Source organism: Myotis myotis, unplaced genomic scaffold (genome assembly GCF_014108235.1).
Source record: "Myotis myotis isolate mMyoMyo1 unplaced genomic scaffold, mMyoMyo1.p scaffold_m19_p_8, whole genome shotgun sequence".
NCBI lineage: Eukaryota > Metazoa > Chordata > Mammalia > Chiroptera > Vespertilionidae > Myotis > Myotis myotis.
Window position 1 is genome coordinate 78,483,118 of NW_023416390.1, and position 27,399 is coordinate 78,510,516.

The window sequence follows — 27,399 nt, forward strand, 5'->3', positions numbered from 1 at the left end:
AGTGCCTGTGGGAGACAACCAATTGATATCTCTCTCTCTCTCTCTCTCTCTCTCTCTCTCTCTTTCTCTCTCTCTCTCTCACCCTCCACCTCTCCCTTCCTCCTTCCTCCCTCTCTGCCATGCTCTCTGAAAATCAATGGGGAAAAAATCCTTGGGTAAGGATTAACAACAACAACAAAAAGAAATAGTGTTGATTTGAGTTTGGTGTGGCAAGGTTTCTTTATTTACTAAATGAGGGAAATTTGCATGTTTTCACTGGCTTAAACTTCAGTCTGAAACAACCTTCTGTACTGTGATTAGCAAACACTGGGCTGTTGCTATTTCCTGTCATCTAGGCCTAGTTCCAGGAGTAGCTGCTCTCACCTCATCACCAGGAAGTGCTCCAACCTTGGGCCTTGTTCTTGTTTCTTTGGCTTCACTGGGATTTGGCATTTCTAGGGGACTCATCATAGGTATTTGCACAATAGATGATCACACTTAGTCGGTGGAATGTGGGAAGGTAAGAAGTTGAATGTGTTCAGCAGGTTTTTAATCTTCAGTGATCAGCAGTCACATATTTTCAGTGAACTAGGAAGGAGCTAGGTTTGGGCCAAATTTTAAAGGAGTGAGAGATTGCTTGCCTCCCCCTTGCAGTCCTAGCAAATGTTCAGACCCTCCTCTCCTTTCCTGACTTCTAGAGATGCTGCAGCAGATTGGCTGCCTCCCTCTGCGATTTATGTGTCTTGCTCTTTGATGTCTTTATCTCTATCCTGTAGTAGAACTCGGGTTGGATATGAAATGGGTTGCTTTGAGGTAGGCTGTCTCGCAGTTTGATGGTGGGAGTATACTAGTAAATTGGCATGGCTTTCATGGAAAGCATTTTAGCAATATGTGTTAGAGCATTTTAATCTATTCCAATTTAATCTATTCAATAGAAATAATATGTGATATATATACAAATATCTGCTTATAAAAATATTTGTTGCTATGTTATTTTGTAATGCTACCATTTGGAAAACAGCTATATATCAATATAAGAATTGACAAATAATTTATGGACTAGAAAGAGCTCTTATAAATCAACAAGAAAAAGATTACTATCCCAATAGAAAATGGCTAAAGGAAGTGAAATGAAGTTTACCAAAAAGAAATATATAAATGGTCAAAAAACATTTGAATTAGGAATTAAAAGGATACAAATGAAAATAATGAGATATTATTTTAACGATATAGAAAAGACTAAACTATTCCCATGGATGAAGAGGTGGAAAGCAGACATTTTCATTTATTCTTGGTGGAAGGTAATTGGGGCAAATTTAGGGGAGGAAGCAATTTGGGTGAGGCAGAGCATGATTTTGACTCAGCAATGCACTTCTAAGAAAGTACTTTAAGAAAGAATTATGCCCTGGTCAGGGTGGCCCAGTTGTACGAGCGTCATCCCATACATCCAAAAGTTATGGGTCCAATTACCGGTCGGGGCACATACCTAGGTTGTGGGTTTGATTCCTGGTCAGGGCACATATGGGAGGTAACCAATCCATATTTCTCTTTCACATCCATGTTCCTCTCTTCCTCTCCCTTCCTCTCTCTCTCAAATCAATAAAACCATATCCTCAGGTGAGGATTTAAAAAAAAAAAAGAATCAGTCACAAGTTTACAAAGAATGTGTATAGGCTATCACAGTAACATTTATACTAGTGAAAACTGAAAGTAATCCCAAGTCATTGGCAGGTGATTGTTAAGTAACTTGGAGTGCAGCCACACAATGGAAAAGCATGTAGTCATTAAAAATGAACTTGGTTGTTAGAAATGATGCCTATGATAGAGTAAGTGGAAAATGTAGACAAAAAAATGAATTTGGAATCCATTTAGTGTTAATAGAATTTATCCACAATAAATACCTACAAGAATGACACTTATGCCCTGGCCAGTATTGCTCAGTGGATAGAGCATCAGCCTGTGCACTGAGGATTCAGGGTTCGATTCCCGGTCAAGGGCATATACCTAGGTTTCAAATTTGATCCTCAGCCCCAGTCAGGACTCTTGCATGGAGGGAGCCACTCCATGTGTTTCTCTCACATCCATGTTTCTCTCTCTCTTTCTCTCTTCTCCTCCTCCCTCTCCCTCATTTTTTCCCTCCTTCCCTTCCATTCTCTCTAAAAATCAATGGGAAAAATATTCTTGAGTGAGGATTACTAAAACAAAAAGAATGACACTTATAACTAAATTATTTGTAATAAAATACATTACTTTTATATTCAGAAGTACATTTTTTAATAATTTTAAATACATGTGTATAGTGTCCAATTTCTCCATACTCTCTTTTATAAAGTGCCACCAATCAGAATTCCAGTTACCTACTAAGATAAATTTTTGAAAAGCACATGTTGTACATACCAGATTTATGTCATGAGCCAATTAAGAATTCTTGTATGTGGAAACGTCTATAATTTTGGTCACTGTAGACACTGTGGCAAGTACATTTTTAATTAGTTGGGTCTTCTGGAGAGTTAGGCCATATACAAACTTACTAAATCACTTCTGCATATTTAGAAAACAATCTACAGATGGGTAAATGGTGAAAACAAATTAGGATCCACATTATTATACTATCTGCTTTTTCAGAGAGAGAATTTTTAAAATTTGGTAAGGTGTATTTTTTGCCAATCCATCCAAAGTAATTTAATAAGTTAGTTCCTTATCCCCAAGAAGAAATTACCTTAAGTTGATTTAGTCTTTAAACTGTTTAAATCACCTTCTTAGAATATGATCTTTGATTTTACAGCAATTCTGTGAGGTGTGCAGGGTAAATATTTACATTTTATAAGTAAAGGATGAGGTTTGAAGAGGTTAAATACTTTGCTCAAGATCTCAAACTAAACTGGGCCAGCATAGCTCAGTGGTTGAGCGTTGACCTATGAACCAGGAGGTCACCATTCAGTTCCTGGTCAGGGCATGTGCCCGGGTTTGCGGGCTCAATCCCCAGTGTGAAGCGTGCAGGAGGCAGCCAATCAATGATTCTCTCTCATCATTGATGTTTCTATTTATCTCCCCCTCTCCCTTCTTTTCTGAAATCAATTTTAAAAATACATATTTTTTTTTAAAAAATCTCAAACTAAAGAAGTCGAGGAGCTGGGATCTGAACTGACATTTTTCTGACAACCCAGGTTAGTTCTAGTTACTGCTGGGTGTACTGACTCCAGATCCAGTTGTTTCCTGCACGGTACTATTCCCTTCTCCCAGAAGCTTACTAGAAACAGGCCTCGGATTGAAGCTGGAAGGGTTTTCTAACGAGGCACCAGTGAGCATAAAGGAAAGGAGAAGTCTAGATAACTGACTGTGGTAAGGCACAGCCAGGGGAAAGGACTGGGGTGGGAGGAAGAAGGGTATGGTCTCAAAGCCCAGTGCCTGCAAAGGCCATGCAGGTTACCCACAGAGAGGCAGCCTGCCAGCAGTGAGAAAGACACAAGTGGCTGCGGGGAAAGAAACAGAGCTGCCACGGATCTCATCGTGGCACAGGCAGGGTTCGTGGGCACGGGGTGAACTGAGCATGTTCTGCTGTCTGAAGGACGTAGCTCTGATAGTTGCCAAAAAGGAGCTAGTTCTGTGTCTTTATTTTTTTAAATTATTTAAAAGAAGCTGTAAGTCTTATTTTTAGGCAAAATCTCTCCATTTTAAGTGCTAGCACTAATTTAAACTTAATATTTTGTAGGCCAATTAAAATATATCCAAAGGCCATCAAAACCCCTCAAGTTGCTGGTTTGTGATTTCTGGGACATATTCTGACTATGGGCTTGCTAGGCTCCCGACAGATCAAATTCCATTTCTGTTTTCTCGATGACTTAATGATGCCACTATAATTAGTACCCATTCAGGAAGACATCTTGTTTTCATCTTCATACCCACCTGAGCCAGTCACCCACCTGGTTCTTTCTCACAGTCCATCTGAGAGATGGGGAGGGAAGGTTGTGCCTGGGAGGACATCCCCGAGTCGACCCCTAGACCAGTCTACGTAGACAAGGCTGTCTGTGAGCGCAAGGACAGGCCCTCAAGGCTTGGGAAAGATGTGCTTTAATTAAGTTTCATGTCTGACTTTAATGACTGCCTAGAAGTTTTTGCAACACTGTAATGTAAGGGTATGGCTTGGCGTACAAATCACTCAGGTTTTCCTCGTCTGGGAAGAATGCAACCAGAAGGCGCTAAGGCAAACGCCAAAGATGTACAGCCTCGGCGCAAATCGCACGTCAAATCTGCACACGGGATTGAACATTTGACTGCTGCGCTGACCTGTTGGCAAAGAGATATGTTCTCCTAATCCCTCGGGAAGCATCACAACAAAGGCAAAACGTAGCTCCCCCTCCCCCTTTCCTTCTCCCCCTCCCCACACACCACTTAGATTTACTCCAGTGAATATTCTGATACACCTCTGGGGGCATCTTGACTTTGGAGATAATTCTCCTTATAAACCACTTTGGGGCTAATTTACAACATTTAAGTATGTAATGTTTTTCCATTTATAGCATGTTTTTAATATTCCTTAGTGATTCTTTATGGGACAGTTGAAAAACACCACAAAGTATCTGGAAGAGGATAAAAATGGACACGTAATCGGCTCATCTAGAGACACTCTTGTGCCAGCCTACACTCGTCTAATTCTTGTGCTGTGCTTTTATGAAATACAGACAAACAGATGAACCCCCCAAGCCCCCAAAACAAACAAGCTCTTGAGTGTATATGAAGAATTTGAATTATTTTTGGTGAATTCATTCCACAGACGTAAGCAATAAGAAAACCGCGCTGAGAGGTGAGGCCACCAGAAGATCAGAATTCAACTTCTAAGAGGGGCGGGAGCCGGAGCATTTCCTCAGCAGCATTTTAAGTGCATTTTGGCTGCAGGGATAGGGGCACGGAGGACAGAACCACTGGGGCACTGGATACACTGATGACAGGTGAGACACACTACAGCTCCGTACACAGCTACAGCTCCTGTGAGAAACACAGGATTCTCACAAAAGAATGTGTCAGTCCAATAGTTTGGGGTGAGGAGGAATCCTTGTACTAATCCAGCCTGAAGCCCCTTCCATTACTCATTCTGATTCCAGGACTTTCTGCCTAGTCAGTCAACCCTGATAAATAAAAGCTAAAATATTTTGAGCAATTACCACATGCATATTTGTATGCAATGGTTAGACTTATACCTTTTATACATGTACACTATTATATATGCACTCGCATTTTTTTTTTTTAGCAACTTTATTGAGATACCATTCATATACAGGTTGCGGTATATAATCCAGTGGTCCTTAGTATATTCACACATTGGCAGTCATCACCACTGTATAATTGGATGGCATTTCATCACACTGAAAAGAAACCCTCTATTCGCAGTCACTTTCATTCTCCCCAAACAGCCCAATGTATGCTGGTATGCAAGCCTTACCGGTTATATAATTTGCAAATGTATTCTACCATTCTATGGCTTGTATTTTAAATTATTTGAGGGTGTCCTTTGACCTTCAAGAGTTTTCAGTTTTGATGAAATGTTACTGATCCTCTGGGTCAGGGACCCAAACCAAGGTCCTTCTGCTCAGTGCCTTTCACGCCAGTAGGAGACTGAGTTTGGTAAAACAGAGCAGAAACCTTATCCTTTGATCAAGCAGTGGAGACAGCGAGCTCCTGCTCTAAGGGCACCTTCTTCCCCACTGGGGAGGCCTTCTGCACTTACAGGCTGAGGCGTGGAGGGGTTCATTTCTTTAATGTGTAGTTATTCTTCTGTTGAACTCGGCCCTTTTGTACACAGTCCTTTCTGCACACGATGCCCTGCCCTAACAATAGCTTGGGTTTTGCACTCAACATCTTGGTTTTTGGGCTCAGTCTTCCTCCTTTGAGGTAATTCCTGTATAAGGTGTGAGGTAAGTAGGGGTCAGCTTCATTCCTTCACAGGTGGATACCAGTTGTTCCAGCACCATTTGTTGCAAAAACTATTTTCCAATTTAATGTTTGGATTAATTTTCACAATAGTCCAATGAGGTAGGAATTATTGCCCCTCTTTGCAAGTGAGGAAACGAAGGCTCTGGAAGATTAAGTGACTTGCCCTAAGCTCTGGAGAATTCCAAGTGAGAAGTAGAATTCAAATGAATTCCAAAGGCAAGGTTCTTTCAATAATACCAACATGGGCATCAGCTACAAGCCAGGTGTTGGTAAAACAATCATACACAAAAAAGAGTCCTCATCAGCTCATGACTTTAATTTTTTTTTGGTTAAATATACCCTTCCCAAGGAGCTACTATGTTGAGAGTTTCAGGGCTAGGAAAGATGAATAAGTACAATTCCTATTTTTATTTTTTTAAATTCATTTTGAAATTACAGTTGACATACAGTATTGCATTAGTTTCAGGTGTAAAACATAGGATTAGGCATTTATATACCTTATGAAATGATCACTCTGATAAGTGTAGTACCCCTATGACATCATACATACTTATTACAATACTGGGGCCCCAGTGCATGGATTTGTGCACATTGAAAGGAAATTATTTAGAAGGTGGCTGGTGGGGTGGGACTGGACTAGACAGGCCAGACACACCCTGGAGCCAACCTACAGCAGTCCCTCCCTGGCCTGCTGAACCTGAGGTGGTGCCTCGGCTCAAAGGTCATCTACAGAGTGAGCGGGGTCCCTCCGGCAGGTAGGGTCCCTTGGCCTGGCATGTGGGGATCAGGCCGAAACGCAGTCTGACATCCCCGGAGGAGACCTGGATTATGAGAGAGTGGTTTTCGGGTGACACACCCCAGAATTGGCTCCCTCCTCTCTGGTTCCGGGTATGTCACCTGAGAACTGCCATTGCCAAGTCACTGCAGCTTGGCAGGTCCTTTGTTGAGCATTTGCCCCCCCTGGTGGTCAGTATGCATGTGCATCATAGCTACTGGTCTAGTGGTCAGACTGCTAAGCCTTTTATATATGTAGATTATTGACTACATCCCCAGGATTATTTTTGTAATTGGCAATTTGTACTTCTTGATCCCTTCTCCCTTCTTGTCCATCTCCCCAAACATCTCCCATCTGGCAACCATCAATTTGTTCTCTGTATTGGTGTTTGTTTATGTTTTGTTTGTTCATTGCTTTTGTTTTTAAGATTCCACATATGAGTGAAATCTTATGCTAGTTGCCTTTCTCTGTCTGATTTATTTCATTTAACATAATACCTTCTAGGTTCATCTATGTCACCACAAATGGTAAGATTCTGTTCTTTTTTATGGCTGATTAATATCCCATTGCATGTATGTACCACATCTTCTTTTTCATTTGTCTGTTAACAGACACTCAGGTTGCTTCCACATCTTGCCTACTGTCAATGATGCTGAAGTGAACTTGGGGTGCATATATCTTTTCAAATTAATGTTTTGGCTTTTGTTAGATAAATATCCAGAAGTATAATTGCTGGGTCACAGAGTTCTTATTTTTAAAAAGTTAATAATAATACAGTAGAAACAGTGGAATTTCCTAATAGAGGTCAATATTTTTGGTCAAAGAAACCGAAACCAGCTTAAGGAGCTCAGATAGTCAGCAGGAGACTGGAGCCCCAGCAACAGTGTGGACCCAAGGCCAGTTCAGTGGCTCAGAAACAGGAAACTGGAGATTGACTGTCCTGGGCAAGAACACAAGGCCTGGACAGCATAGCCATTGCAGAACCCTGCCTTAGACATTGTGAGTGAGCCTGATTGTTCCTGAGTCTTTGCATTGGTAGGCCTAGATGCAGAAAAAGGTGGGAGCATCGGCTGGTGAGCCCAGCCTGAGCTGTGTGCCCGTGCTGTGTGGAAAGGGGACTGGGGTCCATCCCATCCATGTCACACTCAGTGAGGAATCCTCCATGATAATGGGGAGTGGATCCTGGACATACCCACTCCCACGACAGTACAGAAACCCCTCTTCCCTCTGCGATTCCGGTTGTTTTCTTTGTATCAATGAGCCACTGAGCCATACGGTCTCCGTCTTAATTTTAGTCCTCTTGATATTTCACATGACCCGCTTTCCTGATGAGAGTCTCATCCTCCCATGGTTAGGAACTGCATTTTACATACCACTTGCTGATGACGCCTAGGAAACCCTAATCAATTTCCCCCCCAGGGAGCCCAATCAATTCTTCATAACCCATGTGTGGATTCTCTCCAGCCAATTTGTAATTTTAAGTCTGATTTTCCTTCCAGCCTAAAATGATCCTAAGGACCCTGCCCCTACCATTGACGCACAGGGAGTGTGTTTACCCCTTTCAGCATCAGCCTGACTCCAATGAGGGGCCGAGGGTGATTGGAGATGAGCTCCCTTTTTTAGGGGAGCACTCTGGGCCAAGTTCTAGCTTTAGCCTCGCCCGTACATTGCTATTAATATTGCCTGCATTTTGAACTTTCCAGTGCCTCAAGGCAGTTCTTTTTAGGGCTTGTTTCATCCATCAAAATTCTGTGGAGTTTTGGGTTTTTTCTCTTGTTTATCATCAGGGGCCAGAACTGGTTGTCCCTTCTGCTTTGCTAAGCCCCAGGGAGAGAAGTGGAATCCCCCAAATAGCTGAGCTCTGACTCAGACATTTGAGGACCTTCTCCCCTGCCTCTCCCAGCTCCTTTCACCAGCTTGCCATAGTTTACAAAGCCCTCAGGTCATGGGATCCACTCACAAAAAAAGTATCTGTGGCTGATTTGCAAATATCAGGTTCTTATTTTAGTCACATACATTCAGGGTGAAGGCTGCTAGACACCATGGAAAGCATTAACTTGTTGTTGTCCCATTTCCTGCTATAGCTTTTCTTGTCCTTGGCTGCAATGTCTCTTGAAATTTCTGAGAAAATAGGTATTCACCATTTGTCTTTGGAAATAACATGCAGTTTTTGTAAGAGCCAAGTGGAAAGGAGGTCAAGGTGAGGAAAGATGAATAAATGCAGTCATTAATTGGTAACATGTTCTCAAAGTTTGCATGCTTAAAGGTTATTTTTCTCTCAGGCAGCAATCATAACCCCTGGTTGTGTAAAAAATATATTAAGTGAATTTCAGTGGTTTGAACTATCAACATGTTCATTAGTGGCCGGCTAACGTGTGTAGCCAGGACTTCCCCATTACATATGCCCTTGACAACAGCCCCACTGCCAACTTGTTCCTAGTGACTGAAGGGCATGGGGAAGGCGGGCAGGGGGGAGCTGGTCAGGACATACAATGAGCTGTGCTGTGTTGATGTCATAGGGAGACAAAGGTGTCTTGTGATGGTGGTGGTAATGATGGGAATTGGGTGGGGAAAAGTCTCTTATTTATTAGGATGCGAATCCAAGGATAAATAAAAGACATCTCCAGTGGTGAACCTTTAAATCATATATATATATATATATATATATTATTTAGAGTCAAGACTGATGGAGAGGATACCACACTAGATACCTTTTATTTTAAATTGGACTTCGATTGTTGATCATTCTTTACTCCATTAAGATAAGAGCCTTTCCAATGCCATGTCTGCCTGGGAAGAGACAGATGCTGAAGCAGGGTAGAGTGTTCAGGGAGCTGTGAGGGGGGAGTTTATTTTTCTTATTCCCCATGACTGTGTTAGACTTACCTCCTCTCTCCTGGAGGCTACTTTCTAGACCCCGTGAACCAAGTAACTCCCCTGTCCCATTTTTCAGATCTATGTGAATCTGATGATAGGATTCCATTACTAATTCCCGAGTGCCTACTCTGTACCACACACTATTCTAAAAACAACCATAACCATAGCTACTGTATTAGTGTTTACATGTGTTGGGTGCTTTGCGTGTCTTACCTTATTTCCTCCTCAACCACATATTGTAACGGGAAGGTAAGGCTCAGTGAAGTTGAATTAATTGTCTAAGTCCGTGGTCAGCAAACCGCGGCTCGCGAGCCACATGCGGCTCTTTGGCCCCTTGATTGTGGGTCTTCCACAAAATACCACGTGCAGGCGCGCAGGTACAGTGTGATTGAAACTTAGTGACCCATGCGCAGAAGTCAGTATTTTGTGGAAGAGTCACACTGAAGGGGCCAAAGAGCCGCATGTGGCTCGAGAGCTGCGGTTTGCCGAGCCGCGGTTTGCCAACCACTGGTCCAAGTTCAAATAACTAACAGGTGGTCAAGTCAGCATTTGCACTCAGTCCTGTTTGACTTTAGAACCATCTGCATTTCATTGGCTAACTTTTAATATGCTCCTTTGTCCTATTTTTAAGGTAGATGTTGCATTTGAATAGGGAAAGGGAGATACATTAAAACTTTTGAAAATTTCTGAGACTATCTAACAACACACCTGCCAGAGAGGACACAGCTCAGCAGCTGAGCCGCCCCTTGGCAATGCTGCAATCTCAGAGCCTAGATTAATACCTTTGGTTACCAAGCTCTGTCTGTATGATCCTAGCCCGCTGGCCGTGATGTGCAGGCAGAACCTCTCCAAGCTCTTCTGGCTCCATGCATCCTTTAGATCTCCATCTGCTCAACTGGGCATCGGAACCCTGTTATCTCCCAAATGGGACCTCTAAATTCCTCCTGCCAACGTTCATCGCTGCCGAGTTGCAGCAGCTGCTACTAGTTTTCCCTGTTAGCACACTGTATTCCCCTTACTCTAAGGCTGCCTCTGAAAGTCCTTTTTCAGACCTTTAGGATCAGGTTCCTTCCTAGGTTTGGGGAACAGAGGACAAGGCAGGGAAGGCCATGCCCTGAGAATGTGGATCAGTGAGACACCCACTTAGACCAGCTTCCAGATCCATCTCAGACCTATGCTGGGTCTCAGTGTATGTCTAAGGTAAAGTTGATGGAGGATGAGCAGCATTTGGGTGTCAAGTGCAAACTCTACTAACTTTATGGGGCTCTGTTCTTTCTTGATATCCACATTGCACCCTGGTCCCAGCCTAGTGGTTTCATTCTAACTTAAGACCATAATAGAAAAGAGAAACTAGCCCTGACTGGTGTGGATCAGTGGGTTGGATTCCTCCATTGTACCCAAAGGTTGATGGTTCATTTCCAGGTCAGGGCACATGCCCAGGTTTCGGGCTTGATCCCTAGTAAAGGGCCTGTAGAATGCATCTGATCGATGTTTCATTTCTCTCTCTCTCTCTCTCTCTCTCTCTCTCTCTCTCTCTCTCTCTCTCTCTTTCTCTCTTTCTCCCCTCCCTCCCTCCTTCCCTCAATATGGGCATGGTGACTTACACTGATTTTATATAATTTTACCTCTAGAAAAAAGGTATACCTTGTGTTTGCATTGATTGACTGCAGTAGGACATTAAAACTACTTATTTGTGTGGAAACCTGCAAACTAGAGAACTGAAGTCTACTCAGTTGAATAGCCAAGCCCTTTCACGGTAGAGTGAAATCATAGGTAAGATACTGAGGACGGTGCTCCATTTGGGAGACTATTTCTTCATAAGGTTGTCATGATCTTACTAGCTGTGGGAGTAAATGATGTCCTTATTTAGAAATGTGAGAATTCAGTCCAAAGAAAGAGTTGAATGATGAGTGAATGGTGGCATGGCTGCCTGCAGGTAAGGTTGTGGGCTGAAGGAGGCTTTAATTGAATTGGAATATTAACTCAGTTGAATAGCCACACCTCATGCTTCTGCAGGTGACACCAGAGTCTGCTCCACGACCCCCATGGAAGGTTATGGCACTTTTCAGGGTATAAAAAGGAGCCTAATTAGGAAACTCAGTGGTGGTCAAGAAGATGGAAAACATGGCAGTTGGTTCCTTGAATGATTTGACTAATGAAACTACTCCTTATGGCAACTCAGCACTTCAGGTCCTGTCACCACCAGAACAGTGTCTCCCCCACAAACATTCAGCTTGGAAAAACGATCAAAAGCCTCAGTAAAATGATAGTAATAATCACATTGTACCTTCCTAAAGGTGGAGGGCTGTTCTCCTTAATTTTCTTTCAGTTCTCAAGTCTAATCTTATGATTTCTGATCTTCTCTGTAGTGGAAAGCAACACAAAGGCTGATTTATGTAGAAGTCTGTTATTTGCTAGACCAAACACATCACCTGCCCTGGACATTTGGACAACAGCTAACTGATCTATGGGATCTGGCTCTAAATGTTGCTGAGTTCATTTGAACCAAGTCTTTAAAATGTCCTGCAGCTTTAAGAGAAAGATTATTTATAGAAGTTTCTGTCCACTATTTAGCCATCTGAATTATTGATGAATTAAAGGTGATTTGTAGCAATGTTATCGTCAAAGGACATTTAAAGTGTATTTAATAAATGAGAGGTTATGTTAATTTTTGAAAAATTGTCTGATTTCATAAAAGTGATGGTGGGTTAGCAAGTATTCATTGAGTATCCACTGTGTATGAAGACATAAACTGGACTTCCTTGTAGGAGAGCGAGTAGAAAGCATTCCTTCTATTTTTAAGGACCTTAGCATTTATTTGAAATGAGGCACGCTTCTGAGAACAGTTACAGAGCAGCTTGGCAATACGTTGTTCTTTTTTTCTTAAATCTTCACCTGAAGATTTTTTTCCATTGATTTTCAGAGAGAGTGGAAAGGAAGGGTTGGGGAGAGAGAGAAACAACACCAATGTGAGAGAGACTTGGTTGCCTCCTGCACGTGCCCCAACTGGGGCTGGGGTCAAACCTACAACCCAGGTACGTGCCCTTGACCATAATCAAACCCACGACCTTTTGGTGCACAGGCCTATGCTCTAACCACTGAACAATTTGTCCAGGACGAGGATACATTCTTTAATATGCTTTGAGTCAAAGGCACATGTTCCACTTGTTGACAGAATAAAAGGAGAGAGTAGAGAAGGAAAGATTACATTATGTTTTGGATCTTGAAAAAAACTGATGAAGTGCTTTTCCAAGGCAGTCTCTAATATTAACTTCATTTAAAAATCTTCAAACCATTAGACAAGTTGCAGCCTGAAGACAGGCCGTGGACTAATCCCTCAAATTGGGAACTGAGGGTATAGAAGAGCGAGAGAAGAGAAGAAACTTTACCTCCAAAGCCTGATGTGAAACAGGTACCTCACACTCATTACTGTGATAATTCCAAAGTTCTCTCCTTGTTACATATCGGGAGACTGAGGTTCCGAGGGGCAAGGTACAATTTTCTTCTAGCTAGTAAGGGCCAGGGTCAGAGTTGGCCTTAGGTCTTCCTGGATAAAGAAATCACAGTGTGAGTGTTGACAAATGACACAAAAAGAATTGCATTCGAGTCATCATATAGTCAGATGATAAACTCAAGGGTAGAATAATGACTAGCTGAGATCACTATCCTGTCCTGGAAACAGCAGACACTTGGATGGAACCTGCCCAGGCAGTGGGTTCCAAGCCTGGGAGACGACCTGTCTGTGCCTCTTATTCCCCAGCAGCTTTTATGAAGCCCTTTGGCCAGAGGAGAGCTGCAGAGCAGCTCGAAAGCTATATAAAGCAAGTGTGTAATGGTGCTGGCAATGCTCTGAAAGTAGCTACCAAGAATGCAGCCTCCCGGGAGGAATGAAGAGCCCACTTCTGGGCGAAATCCATTACAAATGGAAAGCTTTTAATGGATGAATTCTCCATCAATAAGTTGCTGCTTTCCATTTAATTGTCATTGTTAACTATTTTATTTATAAATCTTTCTGAATGTATGTATGTGACTACATTGGGAGGCAGTGAATATTTGTTTCTGAACTGTGTCCTTTCTTAAAGAGTGAATAACTATGAAACTGAACACTCAGCATCCTCTTCTCTTGACTTGTGGTTATCATTTGTTATATTTAATACACAATATGGCTCTTTATGAAAATGTGAGAACTTGGCCTGGCCAGTGTGGCTCAGTGGTTGAATTAGAAAGTCACGACCTATGAATTAGAAGGTTGCGACTGATTCCTGGTCAGGACACATGCCGGGGTTGCAGGCTCAATCCCCAGTAGGGGGTATGCAGGAGGAAGCAGATCAATGATTCTCTCTCATAATTGCTGTTTCTCTCCCTTTCTCTCTGAAATCAATAAAAATATATTTTTAGAAAATGTGAGACGTTGGATTTCTCTAGTCTGTCTTACTTAATTAGAATTACATGGGTGAATCACAGCTACTTGAACATGTAAAAATAGGAAACAAGCTCTATGTGCTTATCAGGTGCCTTTCATGGCCTTTGTGAAATAGTGAGTCACAGCCCTCCTGAGTAATCTTGCAGACTTGTCAGATCAAGAGGGTGTCCCTCCAGGCTATGTTCTCCCTCTAGGATGTCTTGTTCTCCTGAATTCTGAAGGTGTCTCCAGCAGTTGTTCCTGCCTCAGGGCCATGAACTCTAGGAGGGGGAGGGAACTGCAGAGTTATGGGAAGGGCTTGTAAATTCATATGAATCTCAAATAGTCTACATGTACTACAATTTTTCAAAAGTATAAAGAAGTATGTAATGCATATGTATATGTATGTAAATACATATATATCTAGTATAATGAATTAGTGTATTATAATGACCTTTTAAAATGTCACTAAACTCTTACTGGGTTTTTACCATAGTCTATTGTCTGAATCAGCAAATGGTAACACAAAAAATTAGTATGTGGACAGTTGTAAAAATTTTTGAGGTTAAAGGAAACTTCAGAACCAAAAATGTATGGTTTTATGTTTTACCTCAACTCAAATGTGTTTAAAGCTCTTATACCATTCATGGCCTTACCAAATAAATATGAACTTACCAAACTTGGTGGACTAATATTCCTTTGCCTTCCAAAGTAAAGAGATAAAGGTCTGAAAAACTTAAACTTTCCCCCAAATTTACATGTGTCCTTTGTTTCTATTCTCATTGTATCAACTAGAAATGTTTTGTTGATCTATTCTCATATTGTCCTCATGCAGAGGAATGAGGCTCCTGTTTTATTTTCCTGAAAGGGTAATATGCAAATTGACTGAATGTCAGAACAACCTGTTGCTATGACTTGCACTGACCACCAGGGGGCAGACGCTCAATGCAGGAGCTGCCCCCTTGTGATCAGTGTGCTCCCACAGGGGGAGTACCCGCTCAACCACAAGCCGGGCTGATGACTGGCGAGTGCAGTGGCCCGATTACACAGCAGCACTAAGGATGCCTGACTCCAGGAGCAGGCCTAAGCCGTCAGTCGGACATTCCCTGAAGTCTTCAGGACTGCAAAAAGGCACAGGCTTGGCTGAACCCCACCCCCCACCCACCCCACCGCTGCCACCACCACCATTGCATGAATGTCATGCACCAGGCCTCTAGTTCACTATGTTTGGCTATTGGATAGATCTTCTTTGCCATATAATGGAAGTACTCTTCTATTTCTGACTCACAATAAATGAACAAAACTCAGAAATAGAATTTGAATGTCACAGATATCTTTGTAGTGTCTGTATAGATGTATCTGAACTTATTGCTTGATCTAGTGTACTGGATGAAATCACAGCAAACCATTAGTCAGGATCCTTTCTCCCTTTCAAAACTGCAGGTCTTTATTTGTTGCTGTTTTAAGACTTCATAAGTGAGTTTGCTTGGTACCTTTCCTTTTTTTATTATTTACTAGCTTCATCAAGTTTTGCTAGCAAGTTTATGCAAGTTTCACAGAATTAATCTGGAAGATGTTCATCTTTTTCTGTGTTTTAGGAACTGTTTGTATAGACAAGGCTGTAAAGCACAGCCATTGAGCCCATGGGCTTTGGGGATATACACACATCTTGGTTCAAATCCCGGGTTGTTCCCTTGCCAGTCCTATAACCTTAGGTGAATTATCTAACTTGTCTAAGTATCAGTTTTATCACCTATAAAATGGAAATACAGGGACCTATCATACAGAGCATTTGTGAGGTTAAATGAGATTATAGAAGCAAAGCCCTATGCAGCTCCTGGATCATTGTAAGCATTAAATACAGGTGTCTGTTGTTGGAATAATGATGAAGATGGTGATGATGTGAGGACATTGTTATCATTGCATGAGGGTTATTTTTTTTTCCTTGAAATGGGTTGTGCATAATAATGGACTGGCTTTTTAAAAAAGAATTTTTATACATATTTTTTCGAGTGCTTTAATTTGTCTGTCTAGTTTTCCTATTTTTATTCAGTTAATTTTAATTTTTTTCAAAAATACTTATCTCTAGATTGTTGAGATCTTCAAAATTATTAGGCCAGGTATAAGTTATGCATGTTTGTGAGATATCTGAGATATGTCTCTCTCTCTCTCTCTCTCTCTCTCTCTCTCTCTCTATATATATATATATATATATATATATATATATATATATATAAAATATATATATAATATATATATATTATATATATAATACTGATATATTTCTATATGTATTCTAATATCCACTTTATAATTTCTATTTGTGAATGTTTATGATTTTTTCATAGTCTTACCAAGGGTTTATTTATTTATTTTTCTCTGCTAAAAGCTTTATTATTTCCATTTGGTCCAATGCATGGGAAAGGGCTCCAGGGTGCTTAAAAGGATACCTAGTGGTTTCAGGGAGTGGCTCAGGCAAAAGCCAGATTCCATGGGGGATACAGAGGGGCCTCTCAAAGGCCCTTGGGTTCCAAAGGCTCCTAGTCATGCTTGAAGGTGAGCCTTTTGAAGAAATACTTGGCCAGCCCAGCCAAGCCGGCCAGCCTGTGGTTAGTTAGGTGGTTGCTCATCTTTCTGAGGAGTTTCACCACCTCACCCAGGAAGTGGTTCTCCCGGAAGTCACAGAGATAAGGGTCTGTGCGGGTAGGGCCCCGGCCTGCAGATCCAGAAGGACCTGGTTAGGTTCCTCTCCATGGCCCTGGCGGCTTCTGTGGCAGCTTGAGATTTGCCCACTCATCTTGGGAAGGCTTCAGCATGTCCTGGAAGAGAATTCGGCCACCACACTGTTTTTGCATCCTTAAGAGATGCTCTGTGCCCTAGAGCTTCTTCTCCAACAACTCTTGGAAGAAGTGGCCCAAGCCCTTCAGAGCCACATTGTTGAGGTCCAAATAGAGGCCAGAGAGAGGTAGGTGGGGGAGGCCCACAGGTGCAGGTTGACTGGTTGATGGCAGCCTCGACCTCTGTTGAATAATTCTGATGAATCAGGGAGCTCATGGTTGTTTGGCAATTAGGTGTTAAAGTAAAAAACCGTGTTGGCTGGTCTCAGAGGCTGAGGAAGGTTGAGATGCTTCAGATGATGGGGACTGGAAAAAAGGTTGCAGGGTGGTCAGAGGCTGGAAGAAGGGGCATCCCTCGGTCTGTTCCTTCTGAACATTATTGAGGAGAGAGACAGATCTGGGACCACTTAGGGCACTGCCTTTATTTTTATTCTTGTGGAAATAAGAGAGTGAGTTCATTTTCAAATTGTTTACATTTCCTGTTTTAATTCTTTTTCTACTTCAATCTGTATTAATATTCCTATGCTTTTTCTGTTTTTTTTTTAATCTTTTATTTATTATCATTTATTCTTAATTTTGTGAATAATGCAATCATTTAAAGATGTTGACTTACCTCTGAGTACAGGTTTGATTGCATCTCCCAAGTTTTTCTCTGTGGTGTTCCCACTATCAGTCATTATTTTAAATTATTCTATAATTTTAGTTTTTATATTTTCTTTGATCTGAGAGCTATTTAGGAGAATAATTTTAACTTCTCAAGTTTTAGTTTTGTTTGCTACTATTTCATAATTTATTTTCAGTTTTCTTATAAATGTCAGAGAATAATGCTTATCTTTTGCTTTGGCAATTGTGATTTTTATTTTGATTTAGCAAATGATCAACTTTGGTAAATGTTGCTTCAAGAATAAAAAGAGATGTGGTAGAACTTCCTCATTCTCCTTTCAGTATGATTCTGTAAATGTCTTCTTTTGGAAAAATCCAATATTTTCCCTTGTGAACTTTGATGCTGTTATCTGCAGCATGAGTATTAGCGTTTATCATATCTTATTAATACTACTATTACTAATACAAATACTGAAAAAAGAAACCCCAATTTTTTTTCTTTTCTTTTTTTAAATCTTTATTGTTGAAAATATTACATAGATCCTTCTTTTCCCCTCATTAACCTCTTCCAGCCCTCCCCTGTCAACCCCCTCCCCTGTCAACCCCCTCCCAGGCCCTCACCACCCCATTATCTGTGTCCATGGGTTATGCATATGCATACAAGTTCTTTGGTTGATCTCTTCCCATTCACCTTCCCTTGCCTTTCCTCTGAGTTCCAACAATCTTTTCATGCTTCTATGTCTCTGGATCTATTTTTGATTATCAGTTTATTTGGTTAGTTAGATTCCAAGTATGAGTGAGCTCATGTTATACTTATCTTTATTTGACTAGCTTATTTCACTCAGCATAATACTCTCCAGGTCCATCCATGCTGTTGCAAAAGGCAAGAGTTCTTTCTTTTTATAGCAGCATAGTATTCCATTGTGTAGATGTACCACAGTTTTCTAATCCACTCATCTGCTGATGGGCAATTAGGCTGTTTCCAAATCTTAGCTATTATAAATTGAGCTTCTATGAACAAAGGGATGCATATATTCTTTCTGATGAGTGTTTTGGGTTTCTTAGGATATCAACAAAATAACAAGAGAACCCACTCTATGGGAGAACATACTTGCCAATGATACATCTGATAAGGGGTCAATTGCCAAAATATATAGGAAACTCATACAACTTAACAAAAGGAAGACAAACAATCCAATTAAAAAATGGGCAAAGGACCTAAATAGACACTTCTCCAAAGTGGACATACAGAAGGCCAAGAGACATATGAAAATATGCTCAAAGTCACTAATTATCTGAGAGATGCAGATCAAAATGACACCTTTCAGGATGGCTATCATCAACAAATCAACAAACATGTGTTGGTGAAGTTGTGGAGAAAAGGGAATCCTAGTACAATGCTGGTGGGAATGCCGACTGGTGCAGCCACTGTGGAAACAGCATGAAGTTTACTCGAAATATTAAAAATGGAAGTGCCATTTGACCCAGTGATCCCACTTCTAGGAATATATCCTAAGAAACCCCAATGTTTTGAGCATGCATAATGTGGCAGGTAATGAGCTAGATATTTTAGATTAATTTCCTTACTTAATATTTATAACTATTCTATAAGATAGATAGTATATTTATATTGTCCATAATGATTCAGGTGGATTGCAACCTTGGTTAACAGACATAAGCTAAAACAATATTTTTGTTTTAAATAATGCTTTTTGACTTTAGCACTGCTTCTTTAATGTTACTATTGTGACTCTTGCTTCCTTTCTGCATTTGCCTTATATCTCTCTATCTTTTAATATTGAACCTTCTTGTCAATCAGCTTGGTGTTGATACACAGTAGATATCCTACAAAAATGTTGTGGGATGAATAGGCCTTTCAGATTCACGTTGTTTAAGGAATCTTCTGAGAGGCATGCAATTGGATTTTGTTTATGAGGAGTGTGAGATGGTTATTAGGAGAGTTTAACCTACTTACAGTTATTGTGTTACTGATAAGTTTGACATATAGTGTTTTATTTTTTTTTTAATGTTTCCTCTAATTTTCTTTTGCTTTTACTGTTGCCATATGGACTGTGAGCTCTTTGGTTAAATATCCATACAGATTGGTTTGGAGAGTGTACATCTTGTTTTTATTCCACTTTTGATTGACGTCTGGCTTGTCCTACAGCCGAGTGCATTCGTACTGTTGGCACCATAATTGCAGTTTCCATTGCAGCTGCTGCTTCCCAAGGCCTTACGTTCACACGCCAAACTGCTGTCAAGTATGTTCATGGTCATGGATTTCTCCTTTTATTTATGATCTCATTTGAAACATATTTGTTACATTGTGTAGCCTTTTCTTCATCTATTGATTTTGTCCTAATCCTATAACTGTTAAATGATGTTAATGTTATAATGTTAAATGACATGGGCTGAATATATATATATTAGGGGCCCGGTGCACAAAATTCGTGCACTGGGTGTGTGTGTGGGGGGGAGAGTGTCCCTCAGCCCAGCCTGCCCCCTCTCACATACTGGGAGCCCTCAGGCGTTGACCCCCATCACCCTCTGATCACCTGATCAGCCCCTTGCCCAGGCCTGACGCCTCCGCCAGAGGTGTCAGGCTTGGACAGGGGACCCCCATCTCCCCCCGATCACTGGCTCTGGCCCCCGCCCAGGCCTGAGGCCTCTGGCCCAGGAATCATGCCTGGGCAGGGGACCCCCATCTCCCTCTGATTGCTTGCTCCACCCCCCGCCTAAGCCTAATGCCTCTGACCCAGGCTTCAGGCCTGGGCAAGGGGACCATCATATCCCCCCAATCCCCGGCTCCACCCCCCACCCAGGCCTGATGCCTCAGCCAGAGGAGTTGACCCTCATCACCCTCCGATCACCAATCACCGGATCGGCCCCTTGACCAGGCCTGAGGCCTCTGGCAGAGGTGTCAGGCCTGGGCAGGGGACCCCCAGCTCCCCGCAGTTGCAGGCTCCGCCCCTGCCCAGGCCTAACGCCTCTGGCCTAGGCGTCCGGCCCGGGCAGCGGGACCTGCAGTGGCAGCGGGGGGCCCCGCGATCGTGGGCTTCGCTTTAGGCCCAGGCAAGGGACCCCTAGCTCCTGGGACTGCCAGCTTCGACCTTGCCCAGCTCCCATCGCTGGCTCCACCCCTACTTCCTGCTATCACTGGCCAGGGCGGCAAAGGCGCCTGATTCTCCGATCATGGCTGGGGGGCAGGGCAAAGGCGGCCCTGGGGCCGCCTTTGCCCTGCCCCCCAGCTCTTAGCTCCCCCCTGGGTTTCAGATCACTGTCAGTGGCAGGGGGCTTCTTCCTGCTTTCCCTTTCGCTTCCCTGCATTGTGCCTACATATGCAAATTAGCCACCATCTTGTTGGCAGTTAACTGCCAATCTTAGTTGGCAGTTAACTGCCAATCTTAGTTGGCAGTTAATTTGCATATAGCCCTGATTAGCCAATGAAAATGGTATCGCCATACGCCAATTACCATTTTTCTCTTTTATTAGTGTAGATATATATATATATATATATATATATATATATATATATATATATAGTGCTGAACTATGCAAATTTAGAAGAGAAAGGAGGAATACAAAGTAATATCTTGTGCTTGTTTTCAAGTTGCTAAAAGTATAATTGGCTGGGTAACTAGAAGTATAACCATAAAAAATAAATAACTCAAAAATTACAATATAAATGATGTCACTAGCACTATGTATAAATATATGTCAAATGAGAAACATGCAAAATGTGCCAGTATTCAGAGGTAAAAAATATTGTCTAGGGTTGAAATGTTCAGAGAAATCTTCCCCGAGGAAGAAGGAAACCATTCCAACGTGAATGAACGGTGTGGGCCAAGATGTGGAGGGGGGTATGGATATGGCATGTTCATGGGATGGCAGGAAAATGATCATGGTCATATCAGAGGTTTTGTGGGGTTGGAAATGTTTAATAGGGTAAAGGATTCATTCCACAAATATGTTGAGCACTTAGCACCAGAGAACATCCAGAGGGCATTTAACCAAGGTGTAGGGGCAGGGCATGTCCGAGAAGGTTTCCATGTGGAAGTAATGCCACAGGTTAGTCCTAAAAGACAACTGGGAATCCAACAGGTAAAGGTTTCAGGAAGGGTTGGAGACCCTGGAAGAAGTGTTTTCTAGGCAGAAGGAGCCAAAGATTGAAGGCTTACAGGTGAGAGAGCATGGTGCTCTCAAGAACAATGATGTCCCTGTGACTGGCATAGCAAATGTGAAAGGAAGAATCGAGTGAAAAGGAGGGAGAAAAGCTGACTCAGGTCATGAGGGCTTTAGGTATCACATGGAGACTTTGGAAAGTGAGTTCGAATGGGATAGTGGAGCTCATTGGAGAGTGGATTGTAGATGGAAGATTGAAGGCAAGGAGATTGTTTGGGAGATTATTGGATTAATTCAGGTGAAGCATGTCAGGCGACTGAATAGAGGCAGTGGCAGTGTGGATATACTTGAGAACAATTAACGCATTGGAAGCTCCAGCTGAGATAGCAAATGGATGAAGGGGCTAGGAAGAGGGGACCCAGGGATGAATCTTGGGATCCTGGCTTAGGAAGTGGCTGGAATTCATTTATCACTGTAGAAAAGACAGGAGAAAGAGAAATTTTGTAGGCCAGGGAGGAATTGTGGGTTTGGTTGAGATAATTTCAGATAATATTTTGCATATATATGGTCTTCCTTTACTTCATGGAATTTTCCTACTGAGTTTAGAGTAATGGGGCTTTAAATGTTAGCATTTCCTTAAGATTGTCATGGGTACACATTGATTAAATCACTAGGTCAATAAAATATGTCTAAACATACAGGCTTGTTGATGAAACAATCTTCTATTTAGCTACCAACCCCATAAATGGCCATATAATTAACAATGATAAAGTTTGTTTCGGTAACAAAGCCTCCCAAAGAGAGGGAGATTTGGATGCCTTTCAACAAAATAAATTCCTTTATTCTCAGATGACATGTAAACTGATGTCATTTCTCATTCCATAAAGAAAGAAAAAAAAAAGAAAGAAAGACGAAACTTGCTATGGTTTGCAGTATCCCAAGGATGACATTCTTCCTCAAAGTAATCTAAAAAAAGACATTCTGAACAAACTTGTACTTCCCCTGCCAGAAACGCACGGCTGGCCCTGATGCAAGCCTTTCATATTTAACCATTTAGATCATGCTTTCTACATGAACTTCCATAACATTTATTTACTGTTATAAATGAATGAACCAACTGCTACAGGAAGCCAGGAAGCCAGGTCCCCAGCAATTGGGTTTCTCACTACTTGATCTCAAGTGCATAACAGTTGCCCTGAAAATAGTATTTCCGGTCACTCTTTCAGGGCAATGTGAAATGTCACTGGTATCGCAGTTTTGAATTTTTGCAGTTCTGCCTGCTTGCAAACACAGTAGCCTCACTCCACAAAGACTATGCTCTAGTTGTGAACATTTTACCTCCCAAGCCCCCCTCATTAGGGTGTCTCAACAACATTTCCCTGCCGTCCTGTCTGGCTGACCGAGTCACACTCCTTTGTGAATAGTTGCAATGGAAACAACAGGCAGAGGCCGCTAACTCTGAAGACAAGGCATTATATATGTTTTTCTGGGGAACATGGTGAACTATGACTTGGGCCGATGAGCATTACCCAGGGTAGACGTACTGGCCATTAGATGGAGCGTAACATCTTGCTGCAATAGATGTCCCATTTACACGGCAGAGCCGATGGATGGGAAGCCTACTCTGGAAGAGTTTGAACTCTAGTCCCTACATGCTGAGGCACAGGGTTCCCTCGGGTTGAGCTGGTTTAACTGGACGAACCACAGCCTCCCACAGCAGGCTCTCGGGCTAAGGCCTGAGGGCTGGCTCCTGCCCTGGCAGGAAGCTGTGCTCACGTGCTCGCCTTCATCTCCCCTCTGTTAGTGCCAGGCACAGCCAGGCAGGAGCCGGAGATGGCCATAAGCAGGGCCATGGGTGCCTGACTCTGGCCTGATCCAGAAACCCTATTTCCCGAGTCTTCCCATTCTTGGCAGCCTCTGGCAATGGACTAGCGTCATAGACCAAGTTTGAGGAACCTCGCTCTTGGTGGCCAGAAAACACAGAACCAGATGCAGCCGTGGAAGAAGCCACTCGATGACTGAGAAAGGTAAAAATTATATATCTCTTAAAATGAATTAGAGCTGTATATGTTCTCTCATAAAAATAATCTTATTGTTTGAATTAGAACTTTAATTAGAACTTCAATTAGACAATAGAAGGAATGAGACTAATTGGAACCTTTTACTGAAAAAGCAGAGAAATACCTGTTGCTAACATTTGCTGCTCTTACAACTAAAAACATCTGATTCCACATGAATAGAGATGCATATAATCACCACAGATCTCCAAATATCGAAGAGCAACTATTTGACTCTACAGTTTACCTGTCACTTTTATCTACCTTTACCTAGTCTGTTTGCTGAGTAGGGGTAAAGAGAAAAATTGAGCAACATCATGTTTTCAAAAGGGGCATAGGAGAACGGGGAGTCATTTCCAAAAGAGGTGATAAAATTTGTGACACAAATTTGGCATGAATTCTTAGGAAGCAGTGTAACTGTCTTCACAGCTCTAGTGCCTAGCGTGGTGCTTGACTTGTACTTGTTCTTATTTATTAGATAATTGTGCTTTGGCTTAAATCACCGTGAATTTGAGCCATTTAAACACACACTGGTTCTTTAAGAGATTTGTATTTACTCATTCATTCATTGAGGAAGTACTTATAGACAGAGGTACCTTGGCAGACCAGAAGTATATTCAATGAATATCAGTGCGATTCCAGTCTAAAATTGATATTTGCATAGGGAATCTAGAAAGTGGCTTATTTGCAAGTTTTTGTAGGGCTTGTTTAGAATATTAAAAGAGAGGCAAAATGAATATTTGTTGTACAGAAGCTTGATTAATTAAAATAAAATTATTGTATAGTTCACTTCCCTAGGCCAGTGAAGATATGCTTTTATTTATAGTCACTTCAGTGCTATAGCATGATTTTAGAACATTCTGGAGAATGTCTCTCTTCTTATTGAATCCCTTTGGGAGATCTTCAAGGGGCTCTAGATCCCCCTAACCTGAAATAAACTGTTGTCAACCCTTGTGAATTTCCTCCTTTGCCAAGAGTGATATTAACTAACTCTGCTTCCTTACCTCAGATTCATTCATTTGAAACATTTATTTTAAAATGTTTAAGGTAAGAAAGCGTATAGAAGAACAGAGTAAAGAGCTGTGTATCACTGCTTGGCTTAAATAAAACATTACCAGTAACATTGATGCTTCTGTGTACCCATCCCTAATCACATTTCACTTCCTCCAGATAGGCAGTGATGCAACTGCTATCTCGAATTTAGATTTGGTAATTACCATTCCCATATCACCTTTATAATAGGACTAAGTATGTATGCATGCCCAAACCGTATGTCATATTGTGTTTCACATTTTAAACGTTATAGAAGTGGTATTATACTGTATGTATTCCTCTGTAACTTGGTATTTCTGTATTTTCATTCATTATTGTTTTGGTGAGATTCACCCATGATGATGGTGTTCCGATGTGTGAACTCCACCATGTAATCACATACTCTTCTGTTGGTGGACACGTGGTTTGCAACTTTTGTGTCAAGGGTTCGGGGCAGGTACCAGCATTATCCCTTGGTGCACACAGGGCGCAGGCAGGAGAGTGGTCAGAGGGGCCTCTTGGAATCCTCTCCAGGGGTGTGCTTGAGCCCCAGTGCCTTGGGATGCAGAGAGGTTCTACTGCTGAGATGTTCCCGCCCTGTTGCTCTCCCTTTCTGTGAGCTAAACAGAGCCTCATGGGACTTGAGGACAGTCCGACTGCTTTTGTGGTGAACAGTCTGAGGGTAAAGTGTGAGCTGTTTGCAATCGTTGGGCACAAAGCTGCAGATGTTTAGGGGACCATGGGGTGTGAAGCCCCAGATCCAGTTAGGTTCTTACCAGCCAGTGTAGAGAAAGCATGTCACTGATTTCACTTGTCACTATATACCAATTTTTTTCTTGTTTTGAATCCTTTTGCCATGATCATTCCCCTGGTGTACATGTGCAAGAGTTTTTAAGGGTATATACCTCAGAGTAGAGTTGCTGAATGGTGAGGATTATGTCTTGTCAGGTTTACTGGAGGTCGCCATTTGTTCGTCAAGTAATTGAACCAACTTATACTCCAACCAGTAAAAAACATAAGTGTTCCCATTGCTCTACATCCTCTGCAACAAGTGGTATTGCCCACATTAATTAATTGTTGCTTATTCGATAGGTGGTACCTCAGAGAGGTGTTTTGGTTATGATTAAGACTGAGCAGGTTACCTTGTACCTATTAGTCATTTATGTTTCCTCTTTTCTGAATTGCTTTTTCCTATCTTTTTGCCATTTTTACACCTCTGTGAATTGTTTGCCTTTTTCTTTTTGCCTTGTAGGTGTCTCATATTTGGGAGTTTTACTCTGTATGCACCTGTTTAAAATAGCTCTCCCACTCTGTGCCTGTTTTGTTTGTTCTATTTTTAAAAATCCTTTTATTGGTCTTGTGATTAACAGAAACTTAACATTTGGATGTAATGACATCTATAATTATTTAGAGTAGTTTCAAAGAGCTTTTTTAGTCTTAATTACTGTGTTTTGTTTTAATTAATTTCTGCTTTATTTTTTAAAAGACAATTTCTGTTCTTTTACTAGTTACCCTTAAAATTCTAAATGGATGCTTAGCTTAATCCAATAACTATCTCTTCCCTCATGGAAAAAAATCTCATGTAAACTCTTTATTGTTATATAATATTTTAGGTCCATCTTGTTTTTGTACATCCCTAATTTGACATTATCACATTATTTTTTTACTGTTTGGTTCGATTTTCCTATACATTTAACTATTTCTTTGCTCACCATTCCTTTCAGACTTTCTGTAGTTATTCTTTTAGTGAAAGTCTATTTATGGAAACTCTAAAATTTTGGTCAGAAAATATATTTTCTTTAACTTAATTCTAGAGTGGGGATTTAGGTAGGTATGAAATTGTAAGTTATTTTCTTAAGGCTTCTGAGAGATTTATTATTCTACTTTTTTTTCTTTGTTGGTGGCATATATTCGAAGTAACTTTCTCTGACTGCTTTAAGGTCATGTTTGTCTTTTTGACCTTTAGTATTGCTGTGGTATGTCTAAGTGTGGATTAAAAGGTTTTCTTAATTTAAAAAATTTACTTTAAAAGTTTTGTCCTTTCTGAATCTGACGATTCATGTTTTTCATCAAGGACATTTTGTGTGTGTGTGTGTGTGTGTGTGTGTGTGTGTGTGTGTGTGTGTATTTTCAAACATTGTCTCCTTCTGGAGCTTCAATTACGTGTATGTTAAATTTTATTTTACATTTTTGTAAAACTCTCATTTATCATCTCATTAGCTCCATTTGTTATAGTCTATAAACTTTAAAAAAATCTATCTTCTAGTTTATTGATTTGCTCTTCCATATTCTATCCAGTTTGCTTTTTAAACTACCCATTGAGTTTTTAATTTCAATAATTATATTTCAATTATGTTTCTTTTTTTAAAATTAAATCTTTATTGTTCAGATTATTACAGTTGTTCCTATTTTTTCCCCCCATTGCTCCCCTCCACCCGGTTCCCATCCCACCCTCCGCCCTCACCCCCCCGACTGTCCTCATCCATAGGTGCACAATTTTTGTCCAGTCTCTTCCCGCATCCCCCTCACCCCTTTCCCCCTCAAGAATAGTCAGTCCACTCCCTTTCTATGCCCCTGATTCTATTATAATCACCCATTTATTCTGTTCATCAGATTATTTATTCACTTGATTTTTAGATTCACTTGTTGATAAATGTGTATTTGTTGTTCATAATTTGTATCTTTACCTTTTTCTCCTTCTTCCTCTTCTTAAAGGATACCTTTCAGTATTTCCTATAATACTGGTTTGGTGGTGATGAACTCCTTTAGCTTTTCCTTATCTGT

At 41.2% G+C, this 27,399-nt stretch overlaps 1 protein-coding gene across 4 annotated transcripts in view; it reads left to right on the forward strand.

Moving 5' to 3' along the window:
- Positions 1–23,182: 23,182 nt before the first annotated feature.
- NCKAP5 (NCK associated protein 5) overlaps positions 23,183–27,399 on the forward strand; it is a 955,167-nt gene continuing 950,950 nt past the window's right edge. For 2 of the 4 annotated variants that reach the window (XM_036319677.1, XM_036319676.1), the window contains exon 1: positions 23,185–23,553. The gene's annotated coding sequence lies outside the window, so the exon portion shown is untranslated. Of the gene's footprint in view, positions 23,554–27,399 lie in introns of all 4 variants that reach the window. The other 2 variants (XM_036319679.1, XM_036319681.1) reach the window with 2 other exon arrangements.